We start from the raw sequence: 27,430 nt of genomic DNA, 5'->3' as shown, positions 1-27,430 counted from the left end.
ACATATCAAAAGAAGTTTTATAGTCTTTGATCTCATCATAGCTGAGAGCAAATGCAATATCAATCATCATGATGTTATGGTTCTTTTTCTCAACAAGATCTCCAATAGATAATGTACCAATAGGAGTTTTGTATTCTTCATCAAGGTATTTGTAGCCTGAATCACTAATGGTGGCCAAATGAAGTCTCATGAGTCCCTAACATGCTGAAAAGTTATCTCTATTTAGCTTTGGAATTTCTCTCTTGTAAGACATCATGATCTTTAGCTTAGGTCCTTGAAACCTTTCCTGCAAGCACCAAAAGCTCTGATACCAATTTTTGGAGATATAGAAGGAGTAATTGAGAGGGGGGGTGAATTAGTTACTACTAAACTAAATCCCAGATCCTCTAGATGTCAACAATAAATTTTAGACTGAGAAAACTAATTCTTGTTGTTACTCAATAAAGAAACAAAAATTGTTGTAACTTGGTAAATGCAGAGTGTGAATTACTTTTGTGAATCTTAGATGTTATCTTTAGTTACTTGCAAGCATAAGAGAAATAACATGAACACATGAGACACCAAGATTTAATGTAGAAACCCAATTCGGGAAAAACCACCAATGTAACTAGTTACTGTTTTTCACTCTTCTGAAGTGAGCCTTGTTAGGAGCCAACCCTGTGAAAGGTTACAAAACACATTATTAGGTGTGACCCTATTTGGGAATTTAATCACCTTGCTAGGAGTGGCCTTGCAAGAGGTCTTAAAACAATTCAATGGAATTGCCACCTTATTAGAGGATTTACAACTGGCTATTAAACCAACTCTGTTAAGAGATTTTAGATCACTACTACAATGGTTAGAGAATAACAATGAAATGACCTGATTGTGATGCAACTGAATTGCTAAATCCAGATCTCTTTTTTGCTTAAACTTTATCCTTCCTGATCGAATATTACTTTTCTGCTCCACAAGGATACCTGCTTATCCTTCAAGTTTGATCCCTCTCTTTTTCTTTAAATTCAATCAACACACTTGCACACACACTAGAAATCTCAACTTGACCTTTTATTTATACCTTCCAGATTGTCAAGTCGGCCCAAATTCAAATTATGACAACCAATATTCATCACCATAGTTGCCTAGAATCAATATATAAAGTAATTAAGCTTCATATGCCAAAACAAGAAAAATCCTTCATAAGCTAACCATGCTCAGTAGTAACTAACTTTGTGTCATTTATTTTCTTTTAGTCACTTAGTTTTTCTGCATCTATCTTGTGTTTACGGATAGATGTTTGTAAACATTTTGTGCTTTTTGGTTAAAAGCATCCATATTTGTATTGCTATGAATTCATTGTAAATCATACACGAGGAGTTGTACCTGGATAAATTTAGAGGGCACTTACGCTTTTCAATAGTGAAGTGACCCAACTGTTAGTGCATATTCAGTCTTCCTATCTGGGCTTTTGGGGTTAATTTGTATTTATTTCTTTGGAGGACAATTTTTTCACTAACAAATTTTTGGCGACTCTACTAGGAAATCGAAAATGAAGATCAGTACTAATATTTGTTTCCTTAGTTTTATGATTATCTCCACATGAAGGAGATTGGTGACTCTATACAAAGACCATGCCAGATATAAAAGCCATGAGAAGATCAAGGCTAAACCCTTATCTCCCAGAACTTTATCAAATGGATGATAAAGTATTGCGCAAATTTGTGGACAACTTCAAAGAAAGCATTTCCTGAGCTGTCTGGAATAATATAACTTTGGAAGATGATGCCACATCTTGGTTGTTGTGGAGAAGCCTTTGTGCCAAATTCCACAAGCTGAAAGAGTTAGAAGAAAAGAGAAAAATGCTACAAGTATATCAGAAAAGGGTATCACAATTAAATGAAGAGTTGAAGATTGATGAAGAAGAAGCTTTGGTTATTTCAGTTTCACCCTTTTATTTCAACCACCTTGTTATGAACGACTAAGAAGTTCAACTAGAGCTACTCCAATCTCATGTTAATCCAGTTTTAAAAGATAATAATATCTATGATAGTAATGGAAAAATGGTAAGCACTAATAATAAAATCTTGCCTCAAGTTCTTTTCTCACCTCATGTAGAAAGTTTTACAGTTAAGGATCGCTATGATCATCTTTTTCTTGAAAATTCTATTGGAATGCTTTCTAGCAATGCCCTATCAGAAGATAAATCTTCAAATGTCATGGAAGAGGGTGAGAATAAGGATTCTTTTTATGTGTGTGCTGAAGAAGGCCCCATTCTAGGATCCTTTTGTTTTAAAAATAATGTAGCAATAGATATGATTGTTAATGCTGATTTTTAAAATGATGTTGAAATTTGTCTTGAAAGAGATTCTGTTGTGACTGAATATTTGGCCAAAGGGTTGGATCTGGAAATAAAATTAGATCAAGAGTCCTTCTTACTTCAAGAAATGTTATAGCCACAAGAAGATCAGACGGAGTAGATAAAAACTCTCAAGTTGAAAGTGAAAACCATGGCAGTAGTGATAATGAAGGTAAAGACGAGTTGTCCATTAAGGGGGAAGAATCTCTGGTAACATCATCTTACTTCACTCCTCATGATCATTTCATTCTTTTTTATCATGATGACACTCAAGAAAATATTGATGAAGGTGATCTTGAATTATTTTCCTCTCTGGTTTTAGAAAGCTTTGTGTTTGAAATTAATGATGATCATCTTGTTGTGAAAGTTCCTATCTGTGCAAAAATTGCCAATGACATGTTACCAATATTTGAATCTTTTATTTTTAATGAGAAGGCTGAAAGTGATATGTCCCATTGTGAAAATGATGGTCAACCCATTAAAGAGCCTTATCAATCTAAAATTGAAAGTGATGTTTGTGATGAGGTAAAGATGCCTCTAGCTAGGGTTTCTCACAATGATTTTTTTTTTTGAAAAATTTGATGACTCAGCTAGAATGTTGAAAGACACTCTTCCTAATGAAGAAGAACAAATCATATATGGATTCCTATCATCACTCAAATTAGATCATCTCTTTAATGATGATTCGGGTATTCTTTCAAATTAGATTGAGAATTAAATGTTCATTAATAATTTTTATTTTCATTCATCTATGTGTGGCCTTGCTGATTTGGATTGTGAAAGTGATGACACTTTGGGAAGAAGAGAAGACAACACATATTGCATGTTTGATGATAGTCTGATTCTTGAAAGGGATGAGGGGAATATGTACTCTACAATTGATCCTATGTTGGATGAGGCATCTCTTTGCTTGTAAACTAATCATGATACTAAAAGCCATATGCAAAAAGTAACTCTTGAGGACAACATTTTCAGACATTGTATACCATTTCTTGATGAAGTTTCTTCTTTTCAATTTTTTTCAGTTTGAGATGAAATCCGATCTGATGAATGTGGAAGATCCATTCTCGAGTGAAGAAAAGTGCTATGATGAGTTATGGTTGTTCGGGAAGGAGTGTTTGGTCAACATATTCATATGTTCTTTCAGTTTGAGGTTCGGCATTGAAGAAGTCGTCAGTAAGAAATGGTTTGGAGTTGTTCTATAAAGGTATGGTTTGTTGTTGTGGGAAGGCTCCTACTTCTCCCAAATGGTAAATGGTTTCACGTGATTCTTTTCTCTTTTATGTTCCTTGTAGTAGGTTCTCTTCCTACCTTTATATATATTGTAAATATGTTCTTTTGGTGTGCATAGTGGTAGTTTGAATAATGTGCAAGCTTCTTGCTTGCTAGTGGTTTAGGTATTTTTATGGTTGGCTTTACCCTGCTCCCCTTCACCCTCTTTGCAAGAAACTCCTAGTTTCCTCTTCTTGATGACTCTATCGCCCAATGGATAATGCATTTGTCTTTTGCTAGAGATAGTTGGAGTTCTCTATTTTTGCATCAAAAATAGTCCTACAATTAAAGCCCCTGTTGGTACCCAATATAGACCCAGTATTTAATTTATGGTTTTGAACATCTTTGAACTAAGGTTCAAAGTAGTTTGAAGTGGTTCGATGGTTTAGATAGTTCATCTTGCAGGCTTAGTATAAGAAAAGTTCAAAATTCATGTTAAATTTAATACCCAAATTCAGTCTCAGTTCAATAATTCAAGTTCAGATTCTGTCAGTTCAACAATTTCAAGAAAGTGCAGAAGTGCAGATCAAGATTGTGAAGATCTAGTTTGATGGATACTGTTACTAGACATAGGTTCAAATTTGAAGAATAGTTTGATGATTTAAATTATAAGTCCTAATGCTCCTAAGATTCCATTTGTCTCGTGATGAACTAGTTCAGAAGTTCTTGACGCATTATGTGAAAATTTAAAGCAAGCCAAGTATATCAAATTACAAGTCCTTAATGAGCTTGAAAAGATTCTATATGTATGAGGAAGCCATTGAATCAAGTTTTTGAAATATATGTGAGTTGTTTATGATGGGATTTGTGTAGATTAATTTGATCATCGTGTAAGCTAATAGGAATGCCATAAAATCATGATGGATGCAATAAGAGGAGATAAATATTGTATAGTTGGACACAAGGTTAGATTTTTGTAATGATGTTTGGGACCCCACAATAATATACCTTGTTATCATTTATAAAATGAATGACAAATTCAACTAGTCATTGAATAAGGACTTGGGATGGTTCAAGTATCCTTCATCACTCATCATGAGATGTCAATGGTCGTGTCTCGATTGGGACCATGCATTTGCATATGCCTCTCTAACATGAATTTTGCATTCAACTTGACAAGCACACATGATTGTGGTGATAAAAGAAGACCACCAATGCAAAGAATACATGCCTCATCAAGCTCCTAGTGTAGGAGACATCGAGTCAATAAAGACAATAAACCCGTGGGAAAAATGGAAACCAACAGAATGGTAGATATGCATGCAAGAAAAAAAAGTTGAAAAAGATATTTTCTAGGCCAAATAATGAAGTCTTATCAACCAAGTATATATGTGATTGAGCTTCTTCATTTCACAAGCTCTTCCTAAATCAAAAATCATTATTGATGAGACTAAAACTAAGACACCCTTATTCTGATTGATGCATGGGTTGCAAAAGGTGAAGAACCTCTTTTTATGTGTTATAGGAAGGAGATTAAATCATACAAATGGGAATGCACATAATGATGGTGTCTGAGCACGTATGCTAATTGTTTGATGAATGTTATGATGAAGATATGAAGTCTCCTTTCGACACCAAGGGCGGAGTCCATGGTGTCCTTTTATAAAACTCTTTTCAAAACCGATGTCATCTCATAACATGGCCACGTGGATCCCAAAAGGGATACTTGACAATCAATATATGGGATCCACAAAACATGTTGGATGAGAACACTAGTTACTCAATCATGAAATGTTAAACCTGAAGCCCACAACATGGGTGTGTCTAATTGCAGTTGGAGGAGAATGTTGTATTTTTGCTATAGCTCCAAATAGTGATATTGTTCATGATATATTTTCCAACCATTTGGCCAAATGCACCAAAAATTTAAAAGCATGGATTGATACATAAGAGCTCTACAAATCTTCAGAATGTGAGTTCTTAACACAAGTTGATCCCATTTGAAAGGCCTCCAAACTATTATGAGGTGGAACTCATCACCATGGTTGTGGATTGCAAAAATGGGCATCCAAGTTGGAATTCAAAAGAACATGGAGTTGGGTTCTTGAGAATACCGAAGATGGCTAACCTTGGAAAATGAAACCATAAGTTACATCTTCATGCATTATGCCTGTTAATGTTTTAAGCTCTCAAAGACATGAAATGGGGTTGGCTTCTCAAAATCGAGCATCAAGAGAATACATGTAAGTCAAATAAGACAGAATGTGCATCTCTTTCTCAACAAAATGCTTCGACATGAAAGTTGTGTGTAAGAAGGGAGAGGCTTGATTCTTAATATTTCTCCATACATCAGATGACATGTGTCAAATAATTTTACACACTTGCCCATAACAAATATAAAAAGGTGTAGGCAGCAAAATATGTGATAAAAGATCATAAATTTATAAGAATATTCTCATGTCACATTTCAAAGATGAAAGTTTTGAGGACAACTTAGAAAAAAAATGTCATATTCATGAGAGTATTTCTTTGAACATAAATTAGTAATGATGCAATAACTCTTCATTTTGAAAAAGGGAAGCAAGGAGAAACTGTTTTCAAGATTCAGTTACAAAACTTAATGGCATTGGTTTTGTGATAATTTATTGCAACCATAGAGACATTAAGGGGGTTCCAGTTTCATTCCAGGTTTTTCAAAGCTTTTTCTAGCTCTTCTTAGGGGAAAGAGAGCAAACTGTGGGCTATGAAAGAGTAGAGTTTTTGTCATTTTTCTGAACTATGTGTTAGGAAAAGGGGAGAAATCTTGATTTTAGCGTAATGTACGGGTGAAATTTCTATTTCTTCTAGGTAGTGATTTTGATGCATATGTGTAATAAGGTTTGTGTAATCTTTTATGCTTTAGAGAAGGGAGACTTGGAAGATAATTGCACATTTGGGCAGTTTTCTTTCCACTGATCGTGATCTTTGCATAGCTTTCAGTTTTCTCTAAATGCACTGCAATGTCACTATTTTCTGATTTGTTATCATTTAAAGATATATTTAAAAGGTTTGATTCTTCACTTTCTTAGGAAGATGGAAGATTTATTCCTTGTTTCCATTCTTTCTATTATGTAAAATTTGAATAAGTGGACTTTGTGTCATTTATTTTCTTTTAGTTGCTTAGTCTTTTTGCATATATCTTGTGTTTACTGATAGATGTTTATAAACCTTTTATCCTTTATGGTTAAAAGCATCCATATTCGTATTGCTATGAATTCATTGTAAATCATACATGGGGAGATGTACCCAGATCAATTCAGAGGGCGCTTACACTTTTCAATAGCAAAGTGACCCAACTATTAGTGCATATTCAATCTTCCTATCTGGGCTTTTGGGGTTAATTTGTATTTATTTCTTTGGAGGACAATCTGTTCACTAACATGACCATTCCTAAAAATGAGTTTATCTTCATATTGGTGGACCAAATTGTCTTTCACATTAAATTTTATTATCATTTTTGCTTTTATATCTGTGAGGTCAGCATGAAGCACTTTACGTGTCTTGTTGATCTTGTCAAGGATGAATTTGCATTCAACCAACACATCCCCTTCAAAAATTTTGCCACTTTTCCTTTCATTAAGTTCTTCCACTAAAATAGTACCAATTATTTTTACCTTTGACCTATCTATCATAATTTCTTTTGATGTCAAGTGTTATTTCTTTTCGAATAATAATTATTGAAAAGTAGCTGAGATAATTGTTACCCATTTTTATCACCATGCACAAATGGGTAGGTTGATTAGCCATATTTCCCAAGGTGGCAAAAATGATCGAACTCATTAAGTACCCATGTAATCAAGGGATACATAAAAGGTTGACCATGCTTTATTATTCTATCCCTAGGTTTTAATCTTCCAAATCCACATAACTATGGTTTCACAAATTTCATTATAATCTTTGTATTCTTCGGGTCCCATTTGTCATAAAATCAGATGAATCACAAAGCCCTTTGATCTTCATCAGCTCAAAGGTTGTCGCTTTGCTGCCAATGAAAACTGCTAGTTTTTTATCTATAGCGACAAGGCAACAAGTGGACATGTGGCATGGTGGACCCTATTTCCTTAGTTTTGGTAGAATGAATCGTGCATTTTCTAGGTTGTTGATCTTCCCAAGATCGATGGTGCTTTCTATGTCATCATATAAAGCCGCGAGGTACTTATCCAAAGCAACATAGCAAGTGCTTGCCACATGGATATGTGGGGGCCAACTTCAGAGGGTGGGTCACAATATGACAAAAGTAATGTCAGGACAGGTCAACATATAGACACATTTCTATTGGCTAAAGTTTTTGCGAGGCAGAGAGGAGATTCAACAAGATTTCCATTGTAGATCTTTGGTAGATCTACAGTGATCACTTTGTTGCCAACGTAAGCTGCAAGGTCCTTATCTATAGCGACAAGGCAAGGAGGTGATACGTGCCTAGGTTCTGATGTTATAGTTGTGGTTTATCGTAGGATCATGAATGCCAGAATGAAGAGGCCCTGATGACATGACAAAGCAAGGTCGTAAGATCATAGGTGACAAGACAGGGTGGGCCCAGGAGCATAAACAAGGAAAAGTGCACGTGGTATTTTGAAGCCTAGATGCTACAATGGGTAGCATATCATGAGATCTCAAATGCCATTCCCATGGGTTATGATCTTATGATGCACGATTTGTCATAAGATCATGAAAAGTAAATATCAAGATGTCGATGTTACACCAGTAAAGGAAAGGGGTGGTCGTGAGGTTGTGAAGGGCCAAGAGGGCATGTTCTAATGTTATGATACATGGTTGTCATATGGTCAGAGCTATTTTCATGGGCTCGCAACACTGTTTTACAAAGGGGATTTCCAACGTTTGTAAGATTATAAAAGCTAGGGTTTTCATGATAAGATGTTATGAGGGGTTTTCCTTCCAACATGTTGTAAGGTCATAATATCAAGAGATTATGAGTCAAAGTTAAGGTTGATTACTCAATCATGTATATGACCTTGCTAGATCAACCAAAGGTGGCACACTCGACCTATCATGTTGTAACACATGGATATATCTTGGCAGTTAGTTAAGATTTTGCCCCAGGATAGCATAGTAACATTGCAGAAATGAAGCAGTGTGGATTGGCATTGATTGGGGGGAACAAGTTGGTGATCCAAATGGCCCAATTTAATGAATGCCTAATCTGCATTTAAGTATGAGGATGGTGGAAATCAGATCATATCACTTCTGTGGGATGATCACCAAAAAATATATGATCTTTTCTTAAATTCAAGTTGTGACTGTTAATGTTATGCTGGCGGGGTGGTTGTGGATTTGATTTTCAAATGCCACAAGAAGCAAAAAGTAGTTAAGGTACTCCTGCAACATGTAGTACCTCATTTTCTCATGATTTTTCTTCGGATGTTGCCCATAATCGGAGGTGTAAAACTCAATGGTGAATGTAATTCTTCGAGATATCTATATTCTCCCATTGATTTTTCTGACATGTACCCCTCCCATCTGAAGCTTGTTGCAATCTCGATCTATTTAAGGATTCCCAAGATGTGGAGAAAGGGCTAGGATTTTGAAGTCTTATGAAAGATAGCATTGTCGATATCTCTCAAGAGTCCTTCATGTCTTTCTTGGCACATCACTTTATTTTTACAGTCAATCTGGATGAATGTTGTTAATGAACTTTGAAATCTAACTAAAGGAACAATCTTAGAACCCTTATCATGTCTGCTCATGGCTTAAGTTCTTCTAATTTGATAGAATTTCTTGAGATTTTTTCTTTGAATCCCCATATTTAGTCTCAATTTTAACTACAAGTGGGATTTGATTATTCATGTAGGTTACAAGTCAAGATACTCTATTCCATTCAAGTTTGTGACATTGTGAATGTTAGCATTCCCTTTAATATCTTGTCTGAATTGCATCCTTCTTGTAAAATATTTATATGTGAATGATTCTTTAAAATATTGAGTTCTTGTCAATTGCCCATAAGTGTTTCATCAAGTCAGACCAACAATATCTTCATCCTACCATTCAATGTATCACCCCCTTTTACTTTTTTAGCATTTACCTTCAAAGTGATCCTTCTATCCCTTTTTCCTCTCAAGTTTATTTTCCTATTCGAAGAAGTAAATCAATGAAACATCAAGAGGAGCTAACCTATAACCCAAGGATTCACTCCTAATTTAGGTATTTCCCACTACCTAGGAGTGTTTGCATGTTACTTGAAGTTGACTGAGTTAGAATCTAGTCATAGGCACAACTTTTAGAGATAACAATAACCTTAATACCTTTTTGCATTCGGATCTTGTTTGAGCATTGTGTTTTTCTCGTTTGTTTTAGTTGCTTCTAGTTTACCCTGAAAAGTAGTTGCATCATTTTTTTGTATGCTGTTTGCTTCCATTGTTGCCTGCAACATGTGAAATTTTCATTTAATAGATATAGTTTTGTATTCAGTAAAATGCACGAGATGAATAGATGCTTGGAAATTTGGTTTTTTGGTTCTCACTTTTATGGTTTTGAGAGGTAAATGTGTATATGTTTGAAGCAATTACAATTGATTTGTACATTTTTTATAATGCATCAATCTTTAGGTTAGGTTTTTGGCAATTTTTGGGTGAATTTTAAGTAAAGTTGAATAGCGGTTGGTCCATTATGCCTCTAATCTGTAAATATTGCATATGTTTGTCGTTATGTTAGACCATATGTGGTCAATAAGTGGACAATTAATACTATGTGTATTATCTAGGAGGAATTTTAGGTTATGATTTCTCATAGAGGATGTCAGATTTGTGTTTGTCTTGTTTGTTGTTTGCATATTGATGTTGAAATGTCCTACTATGGACAAGGTGTTGTTTGGTTCTATGTTGCTGACTACATTATGTACTGTTATTTTTATCTCCTCCAAGTAAGTTTGTGGCCATGCATGAAAAATGGTTATATTTATTGCTTCATTTTCTACTGCTATGTTTACTGTTAAGGTTTCTATATTTTCAGAAATATGGTGGTGAAGTTTTCTAGCACATAGATTTCTTTTTGTTAAAGTCATTAATCCATGGATTCGATGAATCAAGAATTGGTTATGCTTGTCACTAAAAGGGATAGGTTCTTTGTACTTTGCGTTGACTTCTTGCAAGCATATAATGTTCGCAGACATGATATGATAGTTATTTGATAGGTCATATATATGTGCACGGTATCCGTGAGTGTTAAGTTTTCACAAGGTCAAGTGTGGTGATGATGTTGTGCATATTTTGTCATAAAAAAAGAATCCATTGTGAAGTTGTTTGTAGCCATTCAATTTCTAGAATAATTGTTTTCTTCACTTTAATTTTTTTTGCATTAGAGAGTTGACCAAGTATATGTTCTTAATTGTTCTTGTTTGCGATAGTGTTGTATATGCTAGTATGAGAAATTGTTTCTGTATGGTTATTATTATTTATTTATTTTAGGTAATTCTTAGGATTGGTCTTGCAATGTGCAATATGGGAACCCATTCATGTGGAATTTTTTTGGTGTAGTGTGTGATATACTTTCTCCTTTGTTGTTGCCTAATATTTTGATCATTAGATCTGATCCACATAATGTCACTATTCTCTTTCTTGGTGTATAACTTGAAGATACCATTTGAGCCATTCACAATACCATCTTTAGTGTTATAGTTTCCCAAGTATATTTCTACAAGGACCCCTTCCTTCATGTGTATTTTATTTGGAAGTGTTGTTGTATGAGCATAAAGGTATACCACATTGCATTGATCTTTGTATTCATCAATTACTTTCAATGTGATTGTATCACTGGGCATATCTAATAGCATCTTATTGTTACGTGCATCTACATCCACTCTTCAGAAGAAGAGATATGGAAGTGTAGGGTTAGGTGGTATGGCTTTGACACATTGCTCATTAAGGTATTCTATGTCTTCTAGTGTTTGATTACCTAGACGAATTCTATTCAAAATAAGAACAAATGTTGCATCTTTTAGTGGCATTGTTGTTGTAAGAGAGTAACACTTTATATTAACTTTCCAAAAATTGTAACACAATTTAGTTCTTTACTAGTAAGTTTGCTTTCAAAAATGTTGGAATCTAAAATGGGCAATTCTTCGTATAGATTACCATAGAAGACTGTGTCTAAACCTCCAAAATAAGATGTTGGTTTTTGCATTATATCATGTAGGCGTAAGTCAATATATCTCAAGGAGGAAGACCCTACTAAGGATATCTCATCGATGAGAAGAAATTATAGTTGGCAATAATGTTTAAACATCTTGTCAAGTGTGTCACTGCTTAAGGGATAAATTATGACTTGTTGAATGGTATGTGGAATGAGAAGTGTATTGTAACACCACCAATATTACAGGTAGCCTTCCTTGTATATGCAACTATCAACCCCTTTGGTTTTTTGGGGTCATTGTTGATGTCATTACTATATAGATGAAGAAGTGTGGGTAAATAACATTTGCTGTAAATATTTTTCCATTACCAGCTTCACCTATTAGGAAGAGGTGAATTGGGTCTTTGACTATCAATTTTTGTTCATTGTTAAGTCTCCAACGTAATTTGAAGTAGTCATTATTATCCATTAGTTGAGGATGTTTGGCTATTTCAAAACCACTATGCAATGGATTACCTGTATTGTTCTTTGGTTGTCTTTTACTATATCACAATCCTCTTGCACTATATTAATCTTTTGCTATGAATTTGATTGTTCATTATTGCAATCTTTAAGATGTAGTTCAGTGCCCTCTTTCTCAATGTCTCCCCACTTGGTATTGACATTGTAGCAAAATTTTGCATGATTTTTTTAATTGTTTCCTCGTAGTGATCATATACATATTGCTAGGTTCCAATTTTTTTGTAAAAATGTCTCAACATTTCCTACAAATGTGACATATAAGAGAAGTTGTTCTCTGTATTAGTTTATTGAATCCATATGTTTGTTGAAATTTATATAACATATTTTGTTGGGTTTCATTTTCTTCTTAATCAAATGTTTTCTTTTTTGATATTCAGAGACAAACTCAATGAAGCATATATGGTTAAGTGTATGCGAACATTCTGCATAATACTCTACAATAGATTTTGTCATTACATTTTCTGAATCATCTGCCTCATTGTTCAATTCTTTCATAGATTTGAGCACAAAAATTTTCTCATCATCAATTCTGTATCAATGAATGTACACTTTCATGAAATTTGATTAAGTGGCATTGACAGGACTAGGTGTGTTGCTTATTGTGCTAACATTTGTTGTAAGTTAAGTAAAGCATCAACAAGTTTTCTTATCATGTCAATTGCATCTATATTATTTTTATGATGGTCATTTCCTATTTTTTTAAATGCATTTGACATTGATTTGTCAACTTTTTCCATATATGAACTACAATACATAGCTGCAGCATATGCATTAAGAGCAAATTGTGCATCTGTATGTGCTTTCCATAATGTAGTCATTCCTTTGCAAAAGTATTATTCCAAATTTCAAAAGGTCTTCTTTTGAGGAATAGAGTAGGCCTATTTAACATAGACCTTATTGAGTTGATGTATTCAGAGTTAGTTAATTTTAGTTTATTGATAAACATGTCATACGTCCATGAAGTATCATGGGTTTGTTTTTCCAAGATTGAGAAAACATCTTTTGCTTATGTTACAATTGATTTTGTTCTATCTATTAATGGCTCTAGTATCATTGTTTCTAGTATTGAAGGGATTGGGAAGTTGTATCGACATTTTCTTTTTGATGTCTTCTTACAGTATTTTGTGTGATGATGCTTGTGTAATTTTGTTAAATATGGTTGTAAGTGGTCTACACTACAGGTTATGTAGCTGTCAACGAATTCCATTATTTTTGTACTGCTATCTCTACCATAAATTGGGGCATTTTCAACCTAAATCAAGAGATGGTCATGTTCACTTCTCATGTTTTGAAACTCAGTTACTAAGAAGAAGTAGCTATTTTTTTCAAAGAAGGAGTGATCAATGAATATTTATTTCCACACCTTCCATATTCTATATCAGTAGTGGCCTACATATGTCACAGTATCCTTATGTACAAGGTTATAAATGTAACATTCATTGGAAGAAATTGTTTTGTTTATGTCTACTTGGGTGTCTTTAGTTTTGTAGAATTCAAGTAGAGTCTTTCTTAATGACTCCCAATTTTTCTTAGCACTTGTAAAAGTTGGGAAAAAGGTGGGAGGACCTAATTGTCATATCATAGCAAAAACATTTTTCTTTAGTTGTTGGGAATAGTCTAGAGATATTCTTATTCTCTTGAAATCTATCTAACCAATGTTAGATTTCAAAATCTTTTCCAAATTAGGTTTGTTCTTAACATCTTTAGCAATAAGTTTCTTACCTTTTAATTGACCTTTTTCGATCCTCACCCACATTTTCAATAGCACTTAGTGTATTAGTATTTTAATTGTTTTTAAAAATAGGTTTGTCGTATGTATTGCAAATCGATGAGAGGAGTTTAGCAGTTCCCATTGAGTGACTCTTTGGTAACTTATATTTTCAAAGATGTGACTACTACGAGGCTCTCCAAAGAATAATGTAGGAAAATTCATTTCTTATGCATGTTTATCTCTAAAAAATCCTATTGGATAACATGCTTGTGTAGGTGTCAATTCAATGATTTTGTCTATAATGTTGTGTATGCTTCTAGCATCTGTAAATCCATATATTGATGTGTCTATCTGGTTTTCATTATATTTATCGTTGTGCGATTCACTCTCGGTTGAACTATTGTCACTCATTGATTCATCTTTTTGTTCTGTTTGAAGTAATTGCAACCATTTATCATTTATTTTGTCATTTTTTATTCTATACAATGTTATTTGTGTCAATTCATGAAGACTGTGTATTATAATATTGGGTCTTACCATTCCTTTTGGGAAGGCATTCTTATGTTCGAGATGTCTTTTAAAGAAACTGCAATTGTTGATGTGTTATCTATTGTTTGGGGAAGTGTTTTTTGCACAGTGTTCAAATTTGTAGGAACGTTTATTATAGACCTAGTTAGGCCCATTTGTGATCTTCTATGTCCTAGTTCCTAGATTTGTGTGAAGGAAATTATCAAGGACACTGTTGGAAATTTGATTGAAAAGCTCATTGTTGTTGAAGATCAAAGAGGGAGATTGTTGTAAAAGAATGTTTTCAATCATTGTTTTTCCATTGATGTCAAACTTGCTATTTGTAGGAATGATATTTGCTTATAAGGTTCAAGCACTATCACTTAGTTGATTGATGAAGAGGATTTGATCAACAAGATGTAATAAGAGCACCTAAAGGAAAGGTTGAGTTATGATGTTGTAATGAAGTTCAAGGATCAGCTAAGACAATGATTAAGTAGTGTATTGATAACATACTTAAAGATACAGAGGATGGTCACACTTAGAAATATTGGAGGAAGAAGTTGTAACAAAGTTCACTGCAAAGCTTTAACCTTGATCATCAGAAGAAGTCGAGCAAATCAGTTGAAGCCGAGCAAATTCTTAGTAGAAGCCAAGTAACAGACATTTTCAGTTAGTGTCGAGTGATCTTCAAGTGCCAAGTAAAGATCAGGTTCTGAGCATTAGGAAAATTTTCAGTTGGTGTCGAGTAGTCTTCAAGTGCCAAGCATCAAGAAAAACATAGTTGATGTTGAGTAACACAGTATGTGTCAAGCACCAGTATTTTAATAGTACCGAGCTGCTGCATTATTTCAAATAACGAAGATTCGCCAAATCCAAGTTGACTTAGTAGTTACATTGAATTTTGTGAACGAGTTGGAGGATAAGGATGATGAGTTGTTGGCACAAAATCCTATGTAAACCATTTTTGGACAAATTCTAATGGATTATTCAAGATGTTTTTAGAGGAAACAAAATATGGGTTAGATGTAATGAATCCTACCCAATCCATGTGAATTGAAATTGAAGAAAAGATGAATTGAGTGGGAAAAGGAACTCCAAGACTTCTATTTAAGAAGTCATAAACCAAGAAGAAAAGAGTTGTTGATACTGTTGCTACAGAAGTGTCAAATCTGCGAAGAGATTGAAAGGGTGTCAAGAAGGAGACATCTAGGAGAAGTAAGAGCACAAAAGCTCTACTTCTACAAGTGGTCATGAAGAGATGATTGCATTGGTACATTGAGTATGGAGACTCAAGGAGACAAAGCTTGAAAGATAAGGCAAGCAGTTAAGAGTTGTAGAGATAGTAGACCAAGCAAGGGTATGAGTAGAGAAGTGATCTGAGATCTACAAGATAAGTTGTATGTTGTAGTCAGGTCAAGATTTTCTAATACTCTCTAGCAATTGTATAAGATCTGAAAATCCTATGGACTTGGGTTGGCCTAATAGCCATTTGTAAATCTTTTAACAAGGTGGCATTCCAAGTGAATGTACTAAAGTCCTTTAACCAGGCCGACTTCTAACAAGGTGGTTAAATCCTCTAACAAGGTCACATTTAACAATGTGTGTTGTAAGCCTTTAACAAGGTAGGCCTTTCACAGGGCATCACTTCAGAAGGGTGAGAATTGAGTAGCATGTTACTAGTGGTTTTTCCCAAATTGGTTTTCCATGTAAATCACTATATCATGTGTTAATTTCTTGTGTGTTATACTTGCATGTTGATTTTCAGTAACTTGCTAATTAGACAAATTAAAGTTGGAATGAACGAATGATTGAATGGATTCACCACACTTAGTGAAAAGTTTGAAAGGGACATCTGGACCTTGAATAACTGATTCACCCCCACACACCCCCTCCCCCCTCACAGTTATTCTAAAGCAATTCTAACAATTGGTATCAGAGCCTTCTGCTGATTTAGTTTCAAGGTACTAGAAGCAGGAACATCAAGATGTCCAAGAGAGAAGTTCCCAAGCTTAACAAAGACAACTTTGTTGCATGGCAAAGTTTGATGAAATTGCACCTTGGATCAATAGGTGACTATGCACAAACTTCAATTGGAATAGAACATGTAACTCTAGCAGGACCTCTTATTGCAAATGATTTGAACAAAGAGAAGGAGCACAATCAAGCAATGTTGGAGATTGCCTTTGCACTTAGCTATGTCGAATATGATGATGTCAAAGATTGTGACACTACATTTAAGATGTGGAAAACCCTGTCAGAAATCTATGGAGGAGATCAGAATGTTCAAAGAGCAAAGAGAGAAAGCCTAAGAGGGAAGTTTGATGACATGAAGATGGAGGAAGGTAAAAATGCTGCTCAGTATGCTGCAAGAATAAAAGAAGTGGTGAATGCAATAAGAAGTCTAGGTGGTCAACTGGAAGAAGAAACATCCATTAGCAAATACTTGAGAACTTTGCTCCCTATCTATGCTATAAGAGTTTCATCCATTCAAGAGCTGAGGTGTGTACAAGGGAACACACTAACTTTTGAAGGAATAGTTAGAAGACTGATTGCATTTGAGCTATCCAATTTTGACAATTACAGACCTGAGAACCTTGAATCTGCTTTCAAGGCCAAGATGACAATAAAAGATACTAAGGAGGACACATCAAGCAAGAGAAGAAGAAAAGGAAAACATGCATCCAGTGATAGCAGCATAGATGAGGAAGATGTGGAACAGTTAGAAGCACTACTGGCCAGGAGATTCCATAGAGGTAGGAAAATTCAAAGGTAAGCTTCCTATCATATGTTTCAATTGTAATGAAGTAGGTCATATAGCTGCAATATGCCCACAAAACAAAAACTTTAAAAAGGAAGCAAGTTTAGGAACAAAAGAGAAGATGATAGCAAAGATTACAAGGAGAAAGGCAAGAGATGCTACATTGTTGAAGAAGACTCTGATGAAAATGATGATGAAGTAGTCTATGTAGCCATGAAGGATGAATTAGAAAAAGATGAAGATGAAGCAACAACATTGGTTACCTGTGTGAACAAGAATGACAATTGGACCATAGACAATGGATGCTCACATTACATGACAGGAGATAAAAGTAAGTTCATTACTTTTACTCAATATGATGGAAATAATGTTAGATTTGGTAATGATGCCCCATGTCAAATCAAAGGAAAAGGCTCTATCAAACTTACAGAGAAAATTTCATGTGATAATACATACTATGTTGAAGGATTGAACTACAACTTGTTGAGTGTATCTTAGTTAGGCAATGTAAGTTGCAAAGTGGAATTTGGAAACAAAATTGCCAAGATCTATGATATCAATGGAAATCTGATAAGAAAAGGTGAACAAACTAGGAGTAATCTATTTTACCTAGATATGGAAGAAGCAACATGTCTTATTGTTAGACTTGATGATGTGTGGTTGTGGCATAAAAGGTTGTGTCATATTAATTTTGATAATCTGATCAGCATTAGCAAGAAGAACAAAGTCAAAGGATTGCCCAAGTTGAAGAAACTTGAAAACACACTGTGTAAACAATGTCAACTAGGGAAGATGACTAAATCTAGTTTTAAAAGCAAAGTATACACTTCCAATGAAGTTCTAGAGTTAGTTCATACAGATTTATGTGGCCTAATAGAAGTACAAAGCTACCTAGGAGACAGATACATAATGCTATTTGAAGATGATTATTCCAGGATGATAACTGCTATGTTCTTAAAGCAAAAATCTGATGCATTTCAAATGTTCAAGTGGTATTTGGCTAGAGTTGAGAAGGAAACAAGAAAGAACCTGAAATGCCTAAGGTCAGACAGAGGAGGTGAATTCACATCAAGAGAATTTGAAGTATTTTGCAATGATAGAGGTGTCAAAAGGCAAATGTCAACACCAAGAACTCTACCACAGAATGGTATTGCTGAAAGGAGAAATAGGTTGGTGATTGACTATGCTAAAACCTTGATGATGGAGAAAAATATTGTACTTAAGTACTAGAGAGAAGCTGTAAGTGTTGTAGTCTACACACTGAATAGAGTTCAGGTCAAGAAAGGTATAAATGCAACACCCTTTGAATTATGATATGGTCATTCACCTAATGTTAAACATTTCAAAGTGTTTGGTTGTAAATGCTATATTCTAAAAGACACTAGAAATGGAAAGTTTCATGCAAAAAGTGATGAAGGAATATTTCTTGGGTACTCCACTAAAAGCAAGGCATATAAGTGTTTGAATACTAACACTAACAGAGTTGTGGTGAGTGCAAATGTAAATTTTGATGAGCATGCAAAAGTTTAGGATGATGAGTCAAAGCAAATAGAAGATTATAGATCCTTTTATATTTCTACAAAGGAATGACAGCTGAAGACAATGCTGCAAATCAAGTTAGGAATTAGCAACAAACTTCAGTATCTGCCGAGTCTCAGCTTGTGAATGCTGAGTTAAATTTAGAAGCCGAGCTGCAGAATGTAGAAAATGAACAAACTGGTTCTGAAAATAGTATACATGAAAGGAATGATGAATTACTTGATGAAGAAGAATGAAATGACTCTAAAGCTGAAGGATCAAACGTGGAAAGAAGGATTGAACCCAGATTAGCTAAGTATGTAAGAAGACATCACCCTACAGATCAAATCATTGGTGATAAGGATGCTAGACCAATGACAAGGAATAGACTCGGAAATGAATCATGTATATTGAGCAAATTTGAACCCAAAACAATCAAAGATGCATTGCAAGATGATGACTGATATAAGGCCATGAAAGAAGAGATAGATCAGATTGAAAAGAACACAAACTTGGTCTCTAGTTCCTAGACCAGCTGATAAGAATGTGATTGGTACTAAGTGGGTGTTTAGAAAAAAACTTGATGAGAATGGTGAAATAACAAGAAACAAAGCTAGATTAGTTTGCAAAGGCTATGCACATGAAGAAGGATTGGATTATGGAGAGACATTTGCTCTTGTTGCAAGAATGGAAGAAGTAAGAACATTACTTGCATATGCTACATATAAAGGTTTCAAAGTCTACCAGATGGATATGAAGTCAGCTTTTCTAAATGGCATACTGGAAGAGGAAGTCTACATAGAACAACCAGAGGGGTTTGTTGATGAGAAAAACAAGGACATGGTTTGCAAACTACACAAAGCACTTTATGGACTGAAGCAAGTACCAAGAGCATGGTATGAAAGGTTGCACAAATATCTTGTAAAGATAGGATTTGAAAGAATAGATGACAATAGAAATTTGTACATCAAATCTAAGGAAAGTAAAGACATTTTGATTTCAAAAATCTTTGTTGATGACATAATATTTGGAGAAAAAGATGTTTCATGAAAAGATTTTGCAAATCAAATGAAACATGAATTTGAGATGTCAATGTTTGGAGAAATCAAATTATTTGTTGGATTACAAGTACATCAGTTGAAGTATGGCATATTTGCGACTCAATCCAAAAACATCAAGGAAGTACTTCAAAACATTTGGCCTAGAAGACTCAAAATCAGTCAGCACACCAATGGCAACTGGACATAAGCTATCCAAGAATGATGAATCTGCTGAAGTAAATCAGACATTGTATAGGTCAATGATTGGAAAGCTGCAATATGTTGTACATAATAGACTAGACATTGCATTAGTTGTTGGAATAGTAGCTCTATTTTTCTGCCAATCCAAGAGAAAACCACTTAATGGCAGTAAAGAGAATATTGAGATACCTGAAAGGAACTAATGACTTTGGTTTGTACTACAAAAGGAATGAGAAATTTGAATTGAAAGCTTACACTGATGTAGATTGGGGAGGTAACATTGATGATAGAAAAAGCACTAGTGGAGGAGCACTTTTCTTAGGAAAAAGGTTGATTACATGGATAAGTAAAAAACAAAGTTGAACCTCACAGTCTACTATTGAAGCTGAATATGTGGTAGTTGTAGACACCTAAATCTGATTATATCAATAAGTAATCATATTTAGTCATCTCGTAAGACATTATTGATTGAATATTTACTATTTAATTAATTAATCATCATCCCCTAGTTAGTTTATTTATTTAATTAACTATAGTCCAATTGATAAAATCAAATGATCACCCAAAGTCAATTTATCAATTAAATGCCTATTCCTCTATTAAATTGGATAAATCATCAAATCTATTCAATTTAATTCCATACTCTCATTTTATTGAATAAATCATTTAATAAAATATCTAAAATCATAAAACCTTATCCTAACCCCTAATCCAACCCATTCACCCATACTAACCTCACTTAGCCTCCTAACTAACCCATCCCATCAAAACTAAATCACTCACCCCCTAACCCCCCTTCTAAGCTAATCCTTATCCCCTTCTATTCATGTGAACAATCATAAACATGGGTTAAGACTTGCTAACTCAAGCCAAAGTCAACAAACTCAACCACACCTCTCACATCCTCAAAATATCTCTTACACCTCCCTTAATGGCTCTTACAAAACATTCATGAAGCCCTTATCTCTTAAGCCTCCTTTTCTGACCATCCACCTTGCCTTCCCTTCATCCAATCACCCTCTAACATGTGTCACCTCCCTATTGGTGCTAAATAAGCACAATCCTTGTGCTCCCTTTTGAGTGACCCTCCCTCACCATCTCATCATCTTGACATCTTGACCCTCCATTCATTCAACCCTTGGCCTATAAATTGAACCTCCTCCCTTAACAAAAGAATCCACCTTCCATGCAAAGTTATAATGCTATTTTGAGAGCTCATAAACTACCAAAATACCATTATAACGTTGGAATCACTCCATGAACCCATTGTTGAAACCTTGCTTCATTCACTCCACTCATCCACCTAAAACTTGAGCATATCTTGTGAGCATACACATCTTAAATCAGGGACAAATCCTTTACATCATGTGTTATACCATTAGGAGTTTACCATTCTTGGTTTGCTTCCTTTTGTGGTGATAACAATCAGTCCTATCTTAAGTGTTTGCTTACTTAGTTTTGTTAATGTTTTTCTTAATAGCTAGTATTCATTTTACACTACTAAATTAAGTGATACATTTTGGTACGCCTGGTGGAAACCCACATTTGGGTCAATCTAATTTATTTTTGAATTTTTTGTTTTAACTAACCAAAGTAACCTTGTTTGCTTGTGAGTTTTTGCAGGTGGTTTGCTAACATCACTGCAGGTACACAAGTCAATCTTTAGGAAATGCGCTCTTAGCCATATGAACGTTTTTAAATTTTAAACACTTTGAAACCCCTTTTGTTCGTGACCCCGTGACCCTAAGAACATGATCCTACAACCACGAGAATGCGGCTATTTACTGGCGAGAACGCGAAATCGTGATTGTGAGTTCGTAGTTCATCCCTAACTAGCAGCTACCACGTGTCCTAAAATTCGCTCTACATCCCCACCGAGCTTTTTTTTGCGAGAATGCTAGAACCACATGCGAGATTGCTAACATTTGTCTATGGAAACATGACCTTCAACTAGTCAAATTTTCAATCTCATTTCTATCGTTGATCTCTCAAACCCACCAAAGAATTCTCCTTCGGGAACACTAATAAGTCTATCTGCAAGATCACATGCTCGTGGGATCGCACTATGCTATTTAAACTTGCAGCCTAAAATTTTCACAGATTTCACCAGTTTTGTCCTGCATTCCTGCAAACCTTTCCCGCCTTCTCACGCCTGCAGGATCGCTTCCTAAACCCACGGGTTCGCACTGTTAGTTGATTTGCTCATAATACTGACAGTTTTCCATGCAGGTTTTTATTCTAACTTGTTTTCTGCAAGTTTTATCATCATATCTTTAAGCTCGTAATCATATTTTTAAAAAAAAAAAAATTTAAAAAGTATAAATCAAAATTTGACTTTTAGTGGTTCCGTAGAATATAGACTATTCTGAGTTGATTTATGCATATCAAAAAAAACAAAAAAAGTTAAAAATATTCTTTCCATAATTAAGCTTTGATTTTGGGGATTTTTGGGTGACTAATCAAATTGATTTTTTGTAGCATTGTAGGTTGGAGCATCTTACAAACCTAATCATATTTTTTGCAAGTTTTTCTTAGAATAAACTTGCATGTTTAAACATATCTTTCATTGAAAGAATGTTGCTTAAACCAATTTTGAAGGCCATGGCCTAAAATTAAGTTTTTCATTGGAATGCATGATTAAAACAACAAACACTTCAACTTTGGGGCTTAAAACGAAATCACTCAATCTTGAATGCATAAAGACCTTAACTCTTTTTATCAAATATCTTATGTTCACAATGCTCGATTTACTTATGTTGACGAACTCTCGATTTTCATTATATTGATGATGTTGTCAAGTTGCAATGAACATTGTATGCCATAATCACAAGTGTCTTCAATCATAGCTTACAAAACTTAAATCATCAAATGGAAAAGAATGAGTGTTTTTTAAACCCAAGATCACTTGATCTTATTTTACACTTTTTAGGAGGCCTGCTAGGGATTTCATCACCCCTTGGGACGACCTCAACTCTAGCGTTCTGTTGGAGTATAAATATTAGGAGGTGAATGAAAAGACACCTCTCTTGGAAGCATAATCTTATCACTCTTGGCTAAGCCCCAAAGAACTTTATACCATTGGGAAGTGAAGGTGGAGATTTGGGTTACCGTCTCCTCCCGGTTGAGTGGCATTATTTTCTTTTATCTATAGATTTGGGCCTCACGTACCTTGCATATATTGAGGACACCTCTAGCTAATCTTGTATATCCTAGAAAATATCTTATAAGGTTGTTAGTGTGTTTGATGTTCTTGGGTGTTCAAAAGACTCCCCATGTTTCAAAAATAATCAAGACCTTTTGCTAAAGAGGTCACTTATACACCATTCACAACGGCTGTTAGCAAGTCCATTCACAACAACCCTAAGTCTAGTTTGTTCCACTTTATCCCTTGGTAAATCATTCAGCCCAAATGAAAGGCATACTTAGCATAGTCACTGCTTTATCAAAGGTTCATCCACAACTTCCAAAATATTGTCATCATAATTACACCCTTTCCTACATCATTATAGTCTTCCATCAAGTCTTCCTTATCTTGAGATAGCTAAATTATTCTTAGTCATCTCCCCACCCTATTTTCATATCCCTTGGAGTCAGTCTTTCCTTTCATCATGAGCTTAATCCAAATCCAAATATGAGCTTCCCAACTTATCCTAAATTTACATTTTCATATCCATCCATATACATCCTTCATCCCCATCCAACTCATCATTAAAACATAATGTCATAATCCTATTACAATGAGTTTGGTCATCCCACCTTTTCTCCCACCCCATCTTATTCCAATGATGATGATGATCTTGTCAACTATGACGGGTATATTGAAAGCCTTAGAGATATTCCTCCAAACATCCTCCAAAATCCAAACATTCCTCCCAACTACTCCATCCTTCCTCCATACATACCCACTAGTACTCCCTACCCTACCTTTGAAAAGGGAAATCCATTACTATCCTCATCTTTACCTCCTCCTTATATTGTGCCCACATATTCCTCTTATACATCAGTCATACCTCCATCTTCCTCTACCTTCATCTCCCAGTCTCCACCATTCCAGAACAATTATAGTAGATACATCCCTAGTCCAAACCCCTTTCCAAATCCTCCAACCAATCCTAGTCATACAACACATCACCCCAATCCCCTTAATCCTCCCAGTCCAACACACTCATCTCCAAGGAATTTTACAAGGAAGCCCAAAGAAACTCCATTTCCCACACCCATCACTCCTCTTACCTCGTCCTATCGCTACCATCCCTATCTCATCCACCCCACTTATCAAACCCCTTCCATCCCTTACTTCCTATCCATTGAATCCCTCCAAATCCCATCTACATCTTGTCCTCCTAGCATTATCCAAATCCCATGTACTAAACCTCATGAGCCCATCCTCCATCAACCCATCCCCATTACAAAACCTCCTACACATCCATCTACTGCACTTAAAGAAACCATCCATACTTCTCCTATCATACCATCCACTCCCATCCATCCCTATCATGATCTTGTCCAAAAGCATGTTGAAATATCCCCTGACACAAAAAAAGATCCCACCATCCCACTTATTCCCCTTACATGATCCACTTTTACCATCCCCTCCATCTCTAAATCCTACCGTCTTACCTACTCCATCTCAAGATCCCTTTCCATCAACCCAACCCTATCAAGATCCTATTCTTCCATCTCCTCTACTTCATGCTCATACGTACCCTATCATCCATGATGATAGATCCATTGAAGAAGAACTAACTATCATATCCACAAATTCGACCCCTTCAGCTAGTAATGGACTCACATGTTGTGTTCCAAATAATGAACATCATATTGAAGAAAGAAATAAAAGTGTATCTCTAGATGTTGGTGTCCCCTCTATCCCTGCATGGTCACATGTCTTTCCATCTCCACCCCAAAGTTCCCATCCATCTTATTCTACATCTATTTTGGGCCCTTATCCTACTCCTTATCTCCAACCCTCCATTTTAGGTCCATATATCCCTTATCTAAATCCTCCATCCTTTCCATCCATTTTGGGTCCTTATATACCTAATATGAATCCTTTATCCCCTCCATCTATCTTGGAACCTAAACCTTCCTCGTTTCTATCTATTTTAGGCCCACATCCTTCATTCCCTCCATCCATTTTGAGCAATTATATACATCCATATCATGTCTTCCAATCCATCATTCTGTCTCCTCAAATCCATAGGTAGATCATCAAAGGCACTCATCCTTGAATCCCTTCCAACCTTCAAACTATATCACTCCATCCATAATCCCTCCATATCCCCCATGTTTTTGTTCCCATACCATAGCTAATAAAATCATATTGGATGCCAATTTTTTTTTTTTTTAAATCCAAAAATCCAAGTCTCGACATGTCCCTTCTAAAATACATGTTCTAGAAGAGAAGCATTTGATCCAAATCAAAAATCCAAGTCTCGACATGTCCCTTCTAAAATACATGTTCTAGAAGAGAAGCATTTGACCCATCCTACTTATCCTCTACCTCATTAACCTTTCACATTCTAGCTTCCATCTATCTCCCTCATCCTCTTGTTGACCAACTTTCCATCCTAACACATCCCTCATAAAAAATCCTCTTGAATAGCATATTATGACTGGGGGCACTATATTCCTTGGAGACCATGTCATGTCCACCTTTCCATCCCCTCATTCTAGCCCTATTTTCATCTTGTCCTCCCTAGAACCATTCATCTCCCAAACCTTATCTTTTCACATTCCTCTATCCAACCCTCTAACAGTCATACCCTTTCCTTCTATCCTTGCACTTCTCAACATCTCTCCATCTTTCCATCACCTGGTACATCCCTTGTCATTGGTATCTAGTTTTAGGCTATCCCCATATACCCCAATGTCATCCATTCATATCCTAACGCTCCTAAAAATCTACCATCCATTGCACCATCCCCTTGCACATCTTTCAACTCATCCAATCACCTGCTTAATTTTCTGCCCACCCTTGTTGCAACCCTTGGTCATACCCCAATCACCATCATTGGGATTCATCCTTCCCAACCATTATCTTTTGGTATATCATTCCCTTATCCATATCACCCTACCCACTATCAATCTATTTTCTTCTGCTATCTCCTCACCCTGAGCTTTTTACTCCCGCTATCTTAAGCTTTTCACAAACTATCTCCTCGTCACAAGCTTTTCATCTATTATCTCCTCATCTTAAGATTTTCATCCACTACCTTCCCATCCCAAGCTTCTCATCCCCTCTATCTCCTTATACCATGCTTTTCCTCTATCTCCCCATCTCGAGCTTTTTATCCACTATCTTCTCATCCCAAACCTTTCATCCACTATCTTCTCATATTTATCTTTCTCGTCGCTATCCTACCATGATGAGCTTTTGTACCATAATCCCTTGTACATACTTTGGTTTGTCAGTTGTATATTCTTTGTGCGTCATTCTTTAACTTGGTACCATTGTATATCTCTCATCTCTTCAAGTCAGTTCATGCTTGATCACAAATTGCAGTTCTCTTAGTTATGTGCTTTAGTGAATCCTCATACGAGATCCCTTGTCATCAAAATGTTTTCCTAAAGAGTTATGATTGCCTAGCTCATTCTAGTCCTCGATATTACTGATAGATCCTTGCCGGATGCATCCTTCCTCTCGTCTGATCTTGGTCCGTCAATATCCAGTCCTACCGATTTCTTTGAAAAAAGGTTAACTTGTTTATGGATTTACATTTTCTTTCGATTTCTTTTCTTTTCAAGATTTCAAATATGGTTCTTAAAGTATCTCTTCCAAGCGATTTGGGTTGTTCCCTCCTCAAAGTCACCATGATCTTTTATATCATGGTGTGCTATGAATGGGGCAATTCGAGTGCAAGGTCTTGATCAGGTCTTTCATCTTTTATTTTTTCTGCTTGTGGCTTCCCCAGTATCATTCCCACTCTGACTCTTCCCAGATTCATGTGTGATGCTAGGGCAATCCTTGTGTGTTTGTTTCATGTCAGTCCTTTGTAATATTGGTACAAAGGCCTTGATGTTCTTAGTAACCTTGGCATATCTCCAATATTCCTATATTAAAATACATGCTCAACTACATGGTGGTGCTCCCCTTTGGAACACCCCCATGCTCAAGCTTCAATCAATTACTTCACCCTTCCATCCTATCCAAGCATCTCATCCTATCCCAATAGCATTCCATCCTATCAAAAACATCTCATTCTATCCAAACAACATTCCATCCTATCCAACCATCTCATCCTATCCAAACAACATCCCATCCTATCAAAACATCCTACCCAAGCACCCCATCCAATCAATCTTGCCATCCCAATCCAGCCAATCTCTCAATCCCATAGTATCCAATCTTGCATCAAATCATAATCATATCTACTATCTTAATCATCATTATATCTACTATCTTAATCATCATCATAGCTCTTGATTCAATCATAATCATAGCTCTTGAATAAATCATAATCATAGCTCTTGATTCACTCATAATCATAGCTCTTGAT

This window comes from Cupressus sempervirens, chromosome 8, assembly GCF_028749045.1.
Source record: "Cupressus sempervirens isolate cs-2001-9-10 chromosome 8, ASM2874904v1, whole genome shotgun sequence".
In the NCBI taxonomy this organism is placed as follows: domain Eukaryota; kingdom Viridiplantae; phylum Streptophyta; class Pinopsida; order Cupressales; family Cupressaceae; genus Cupressus; species Cupressus sempervirens.
Note: the sequence above shows the minus strand (reverse complement) of the source record.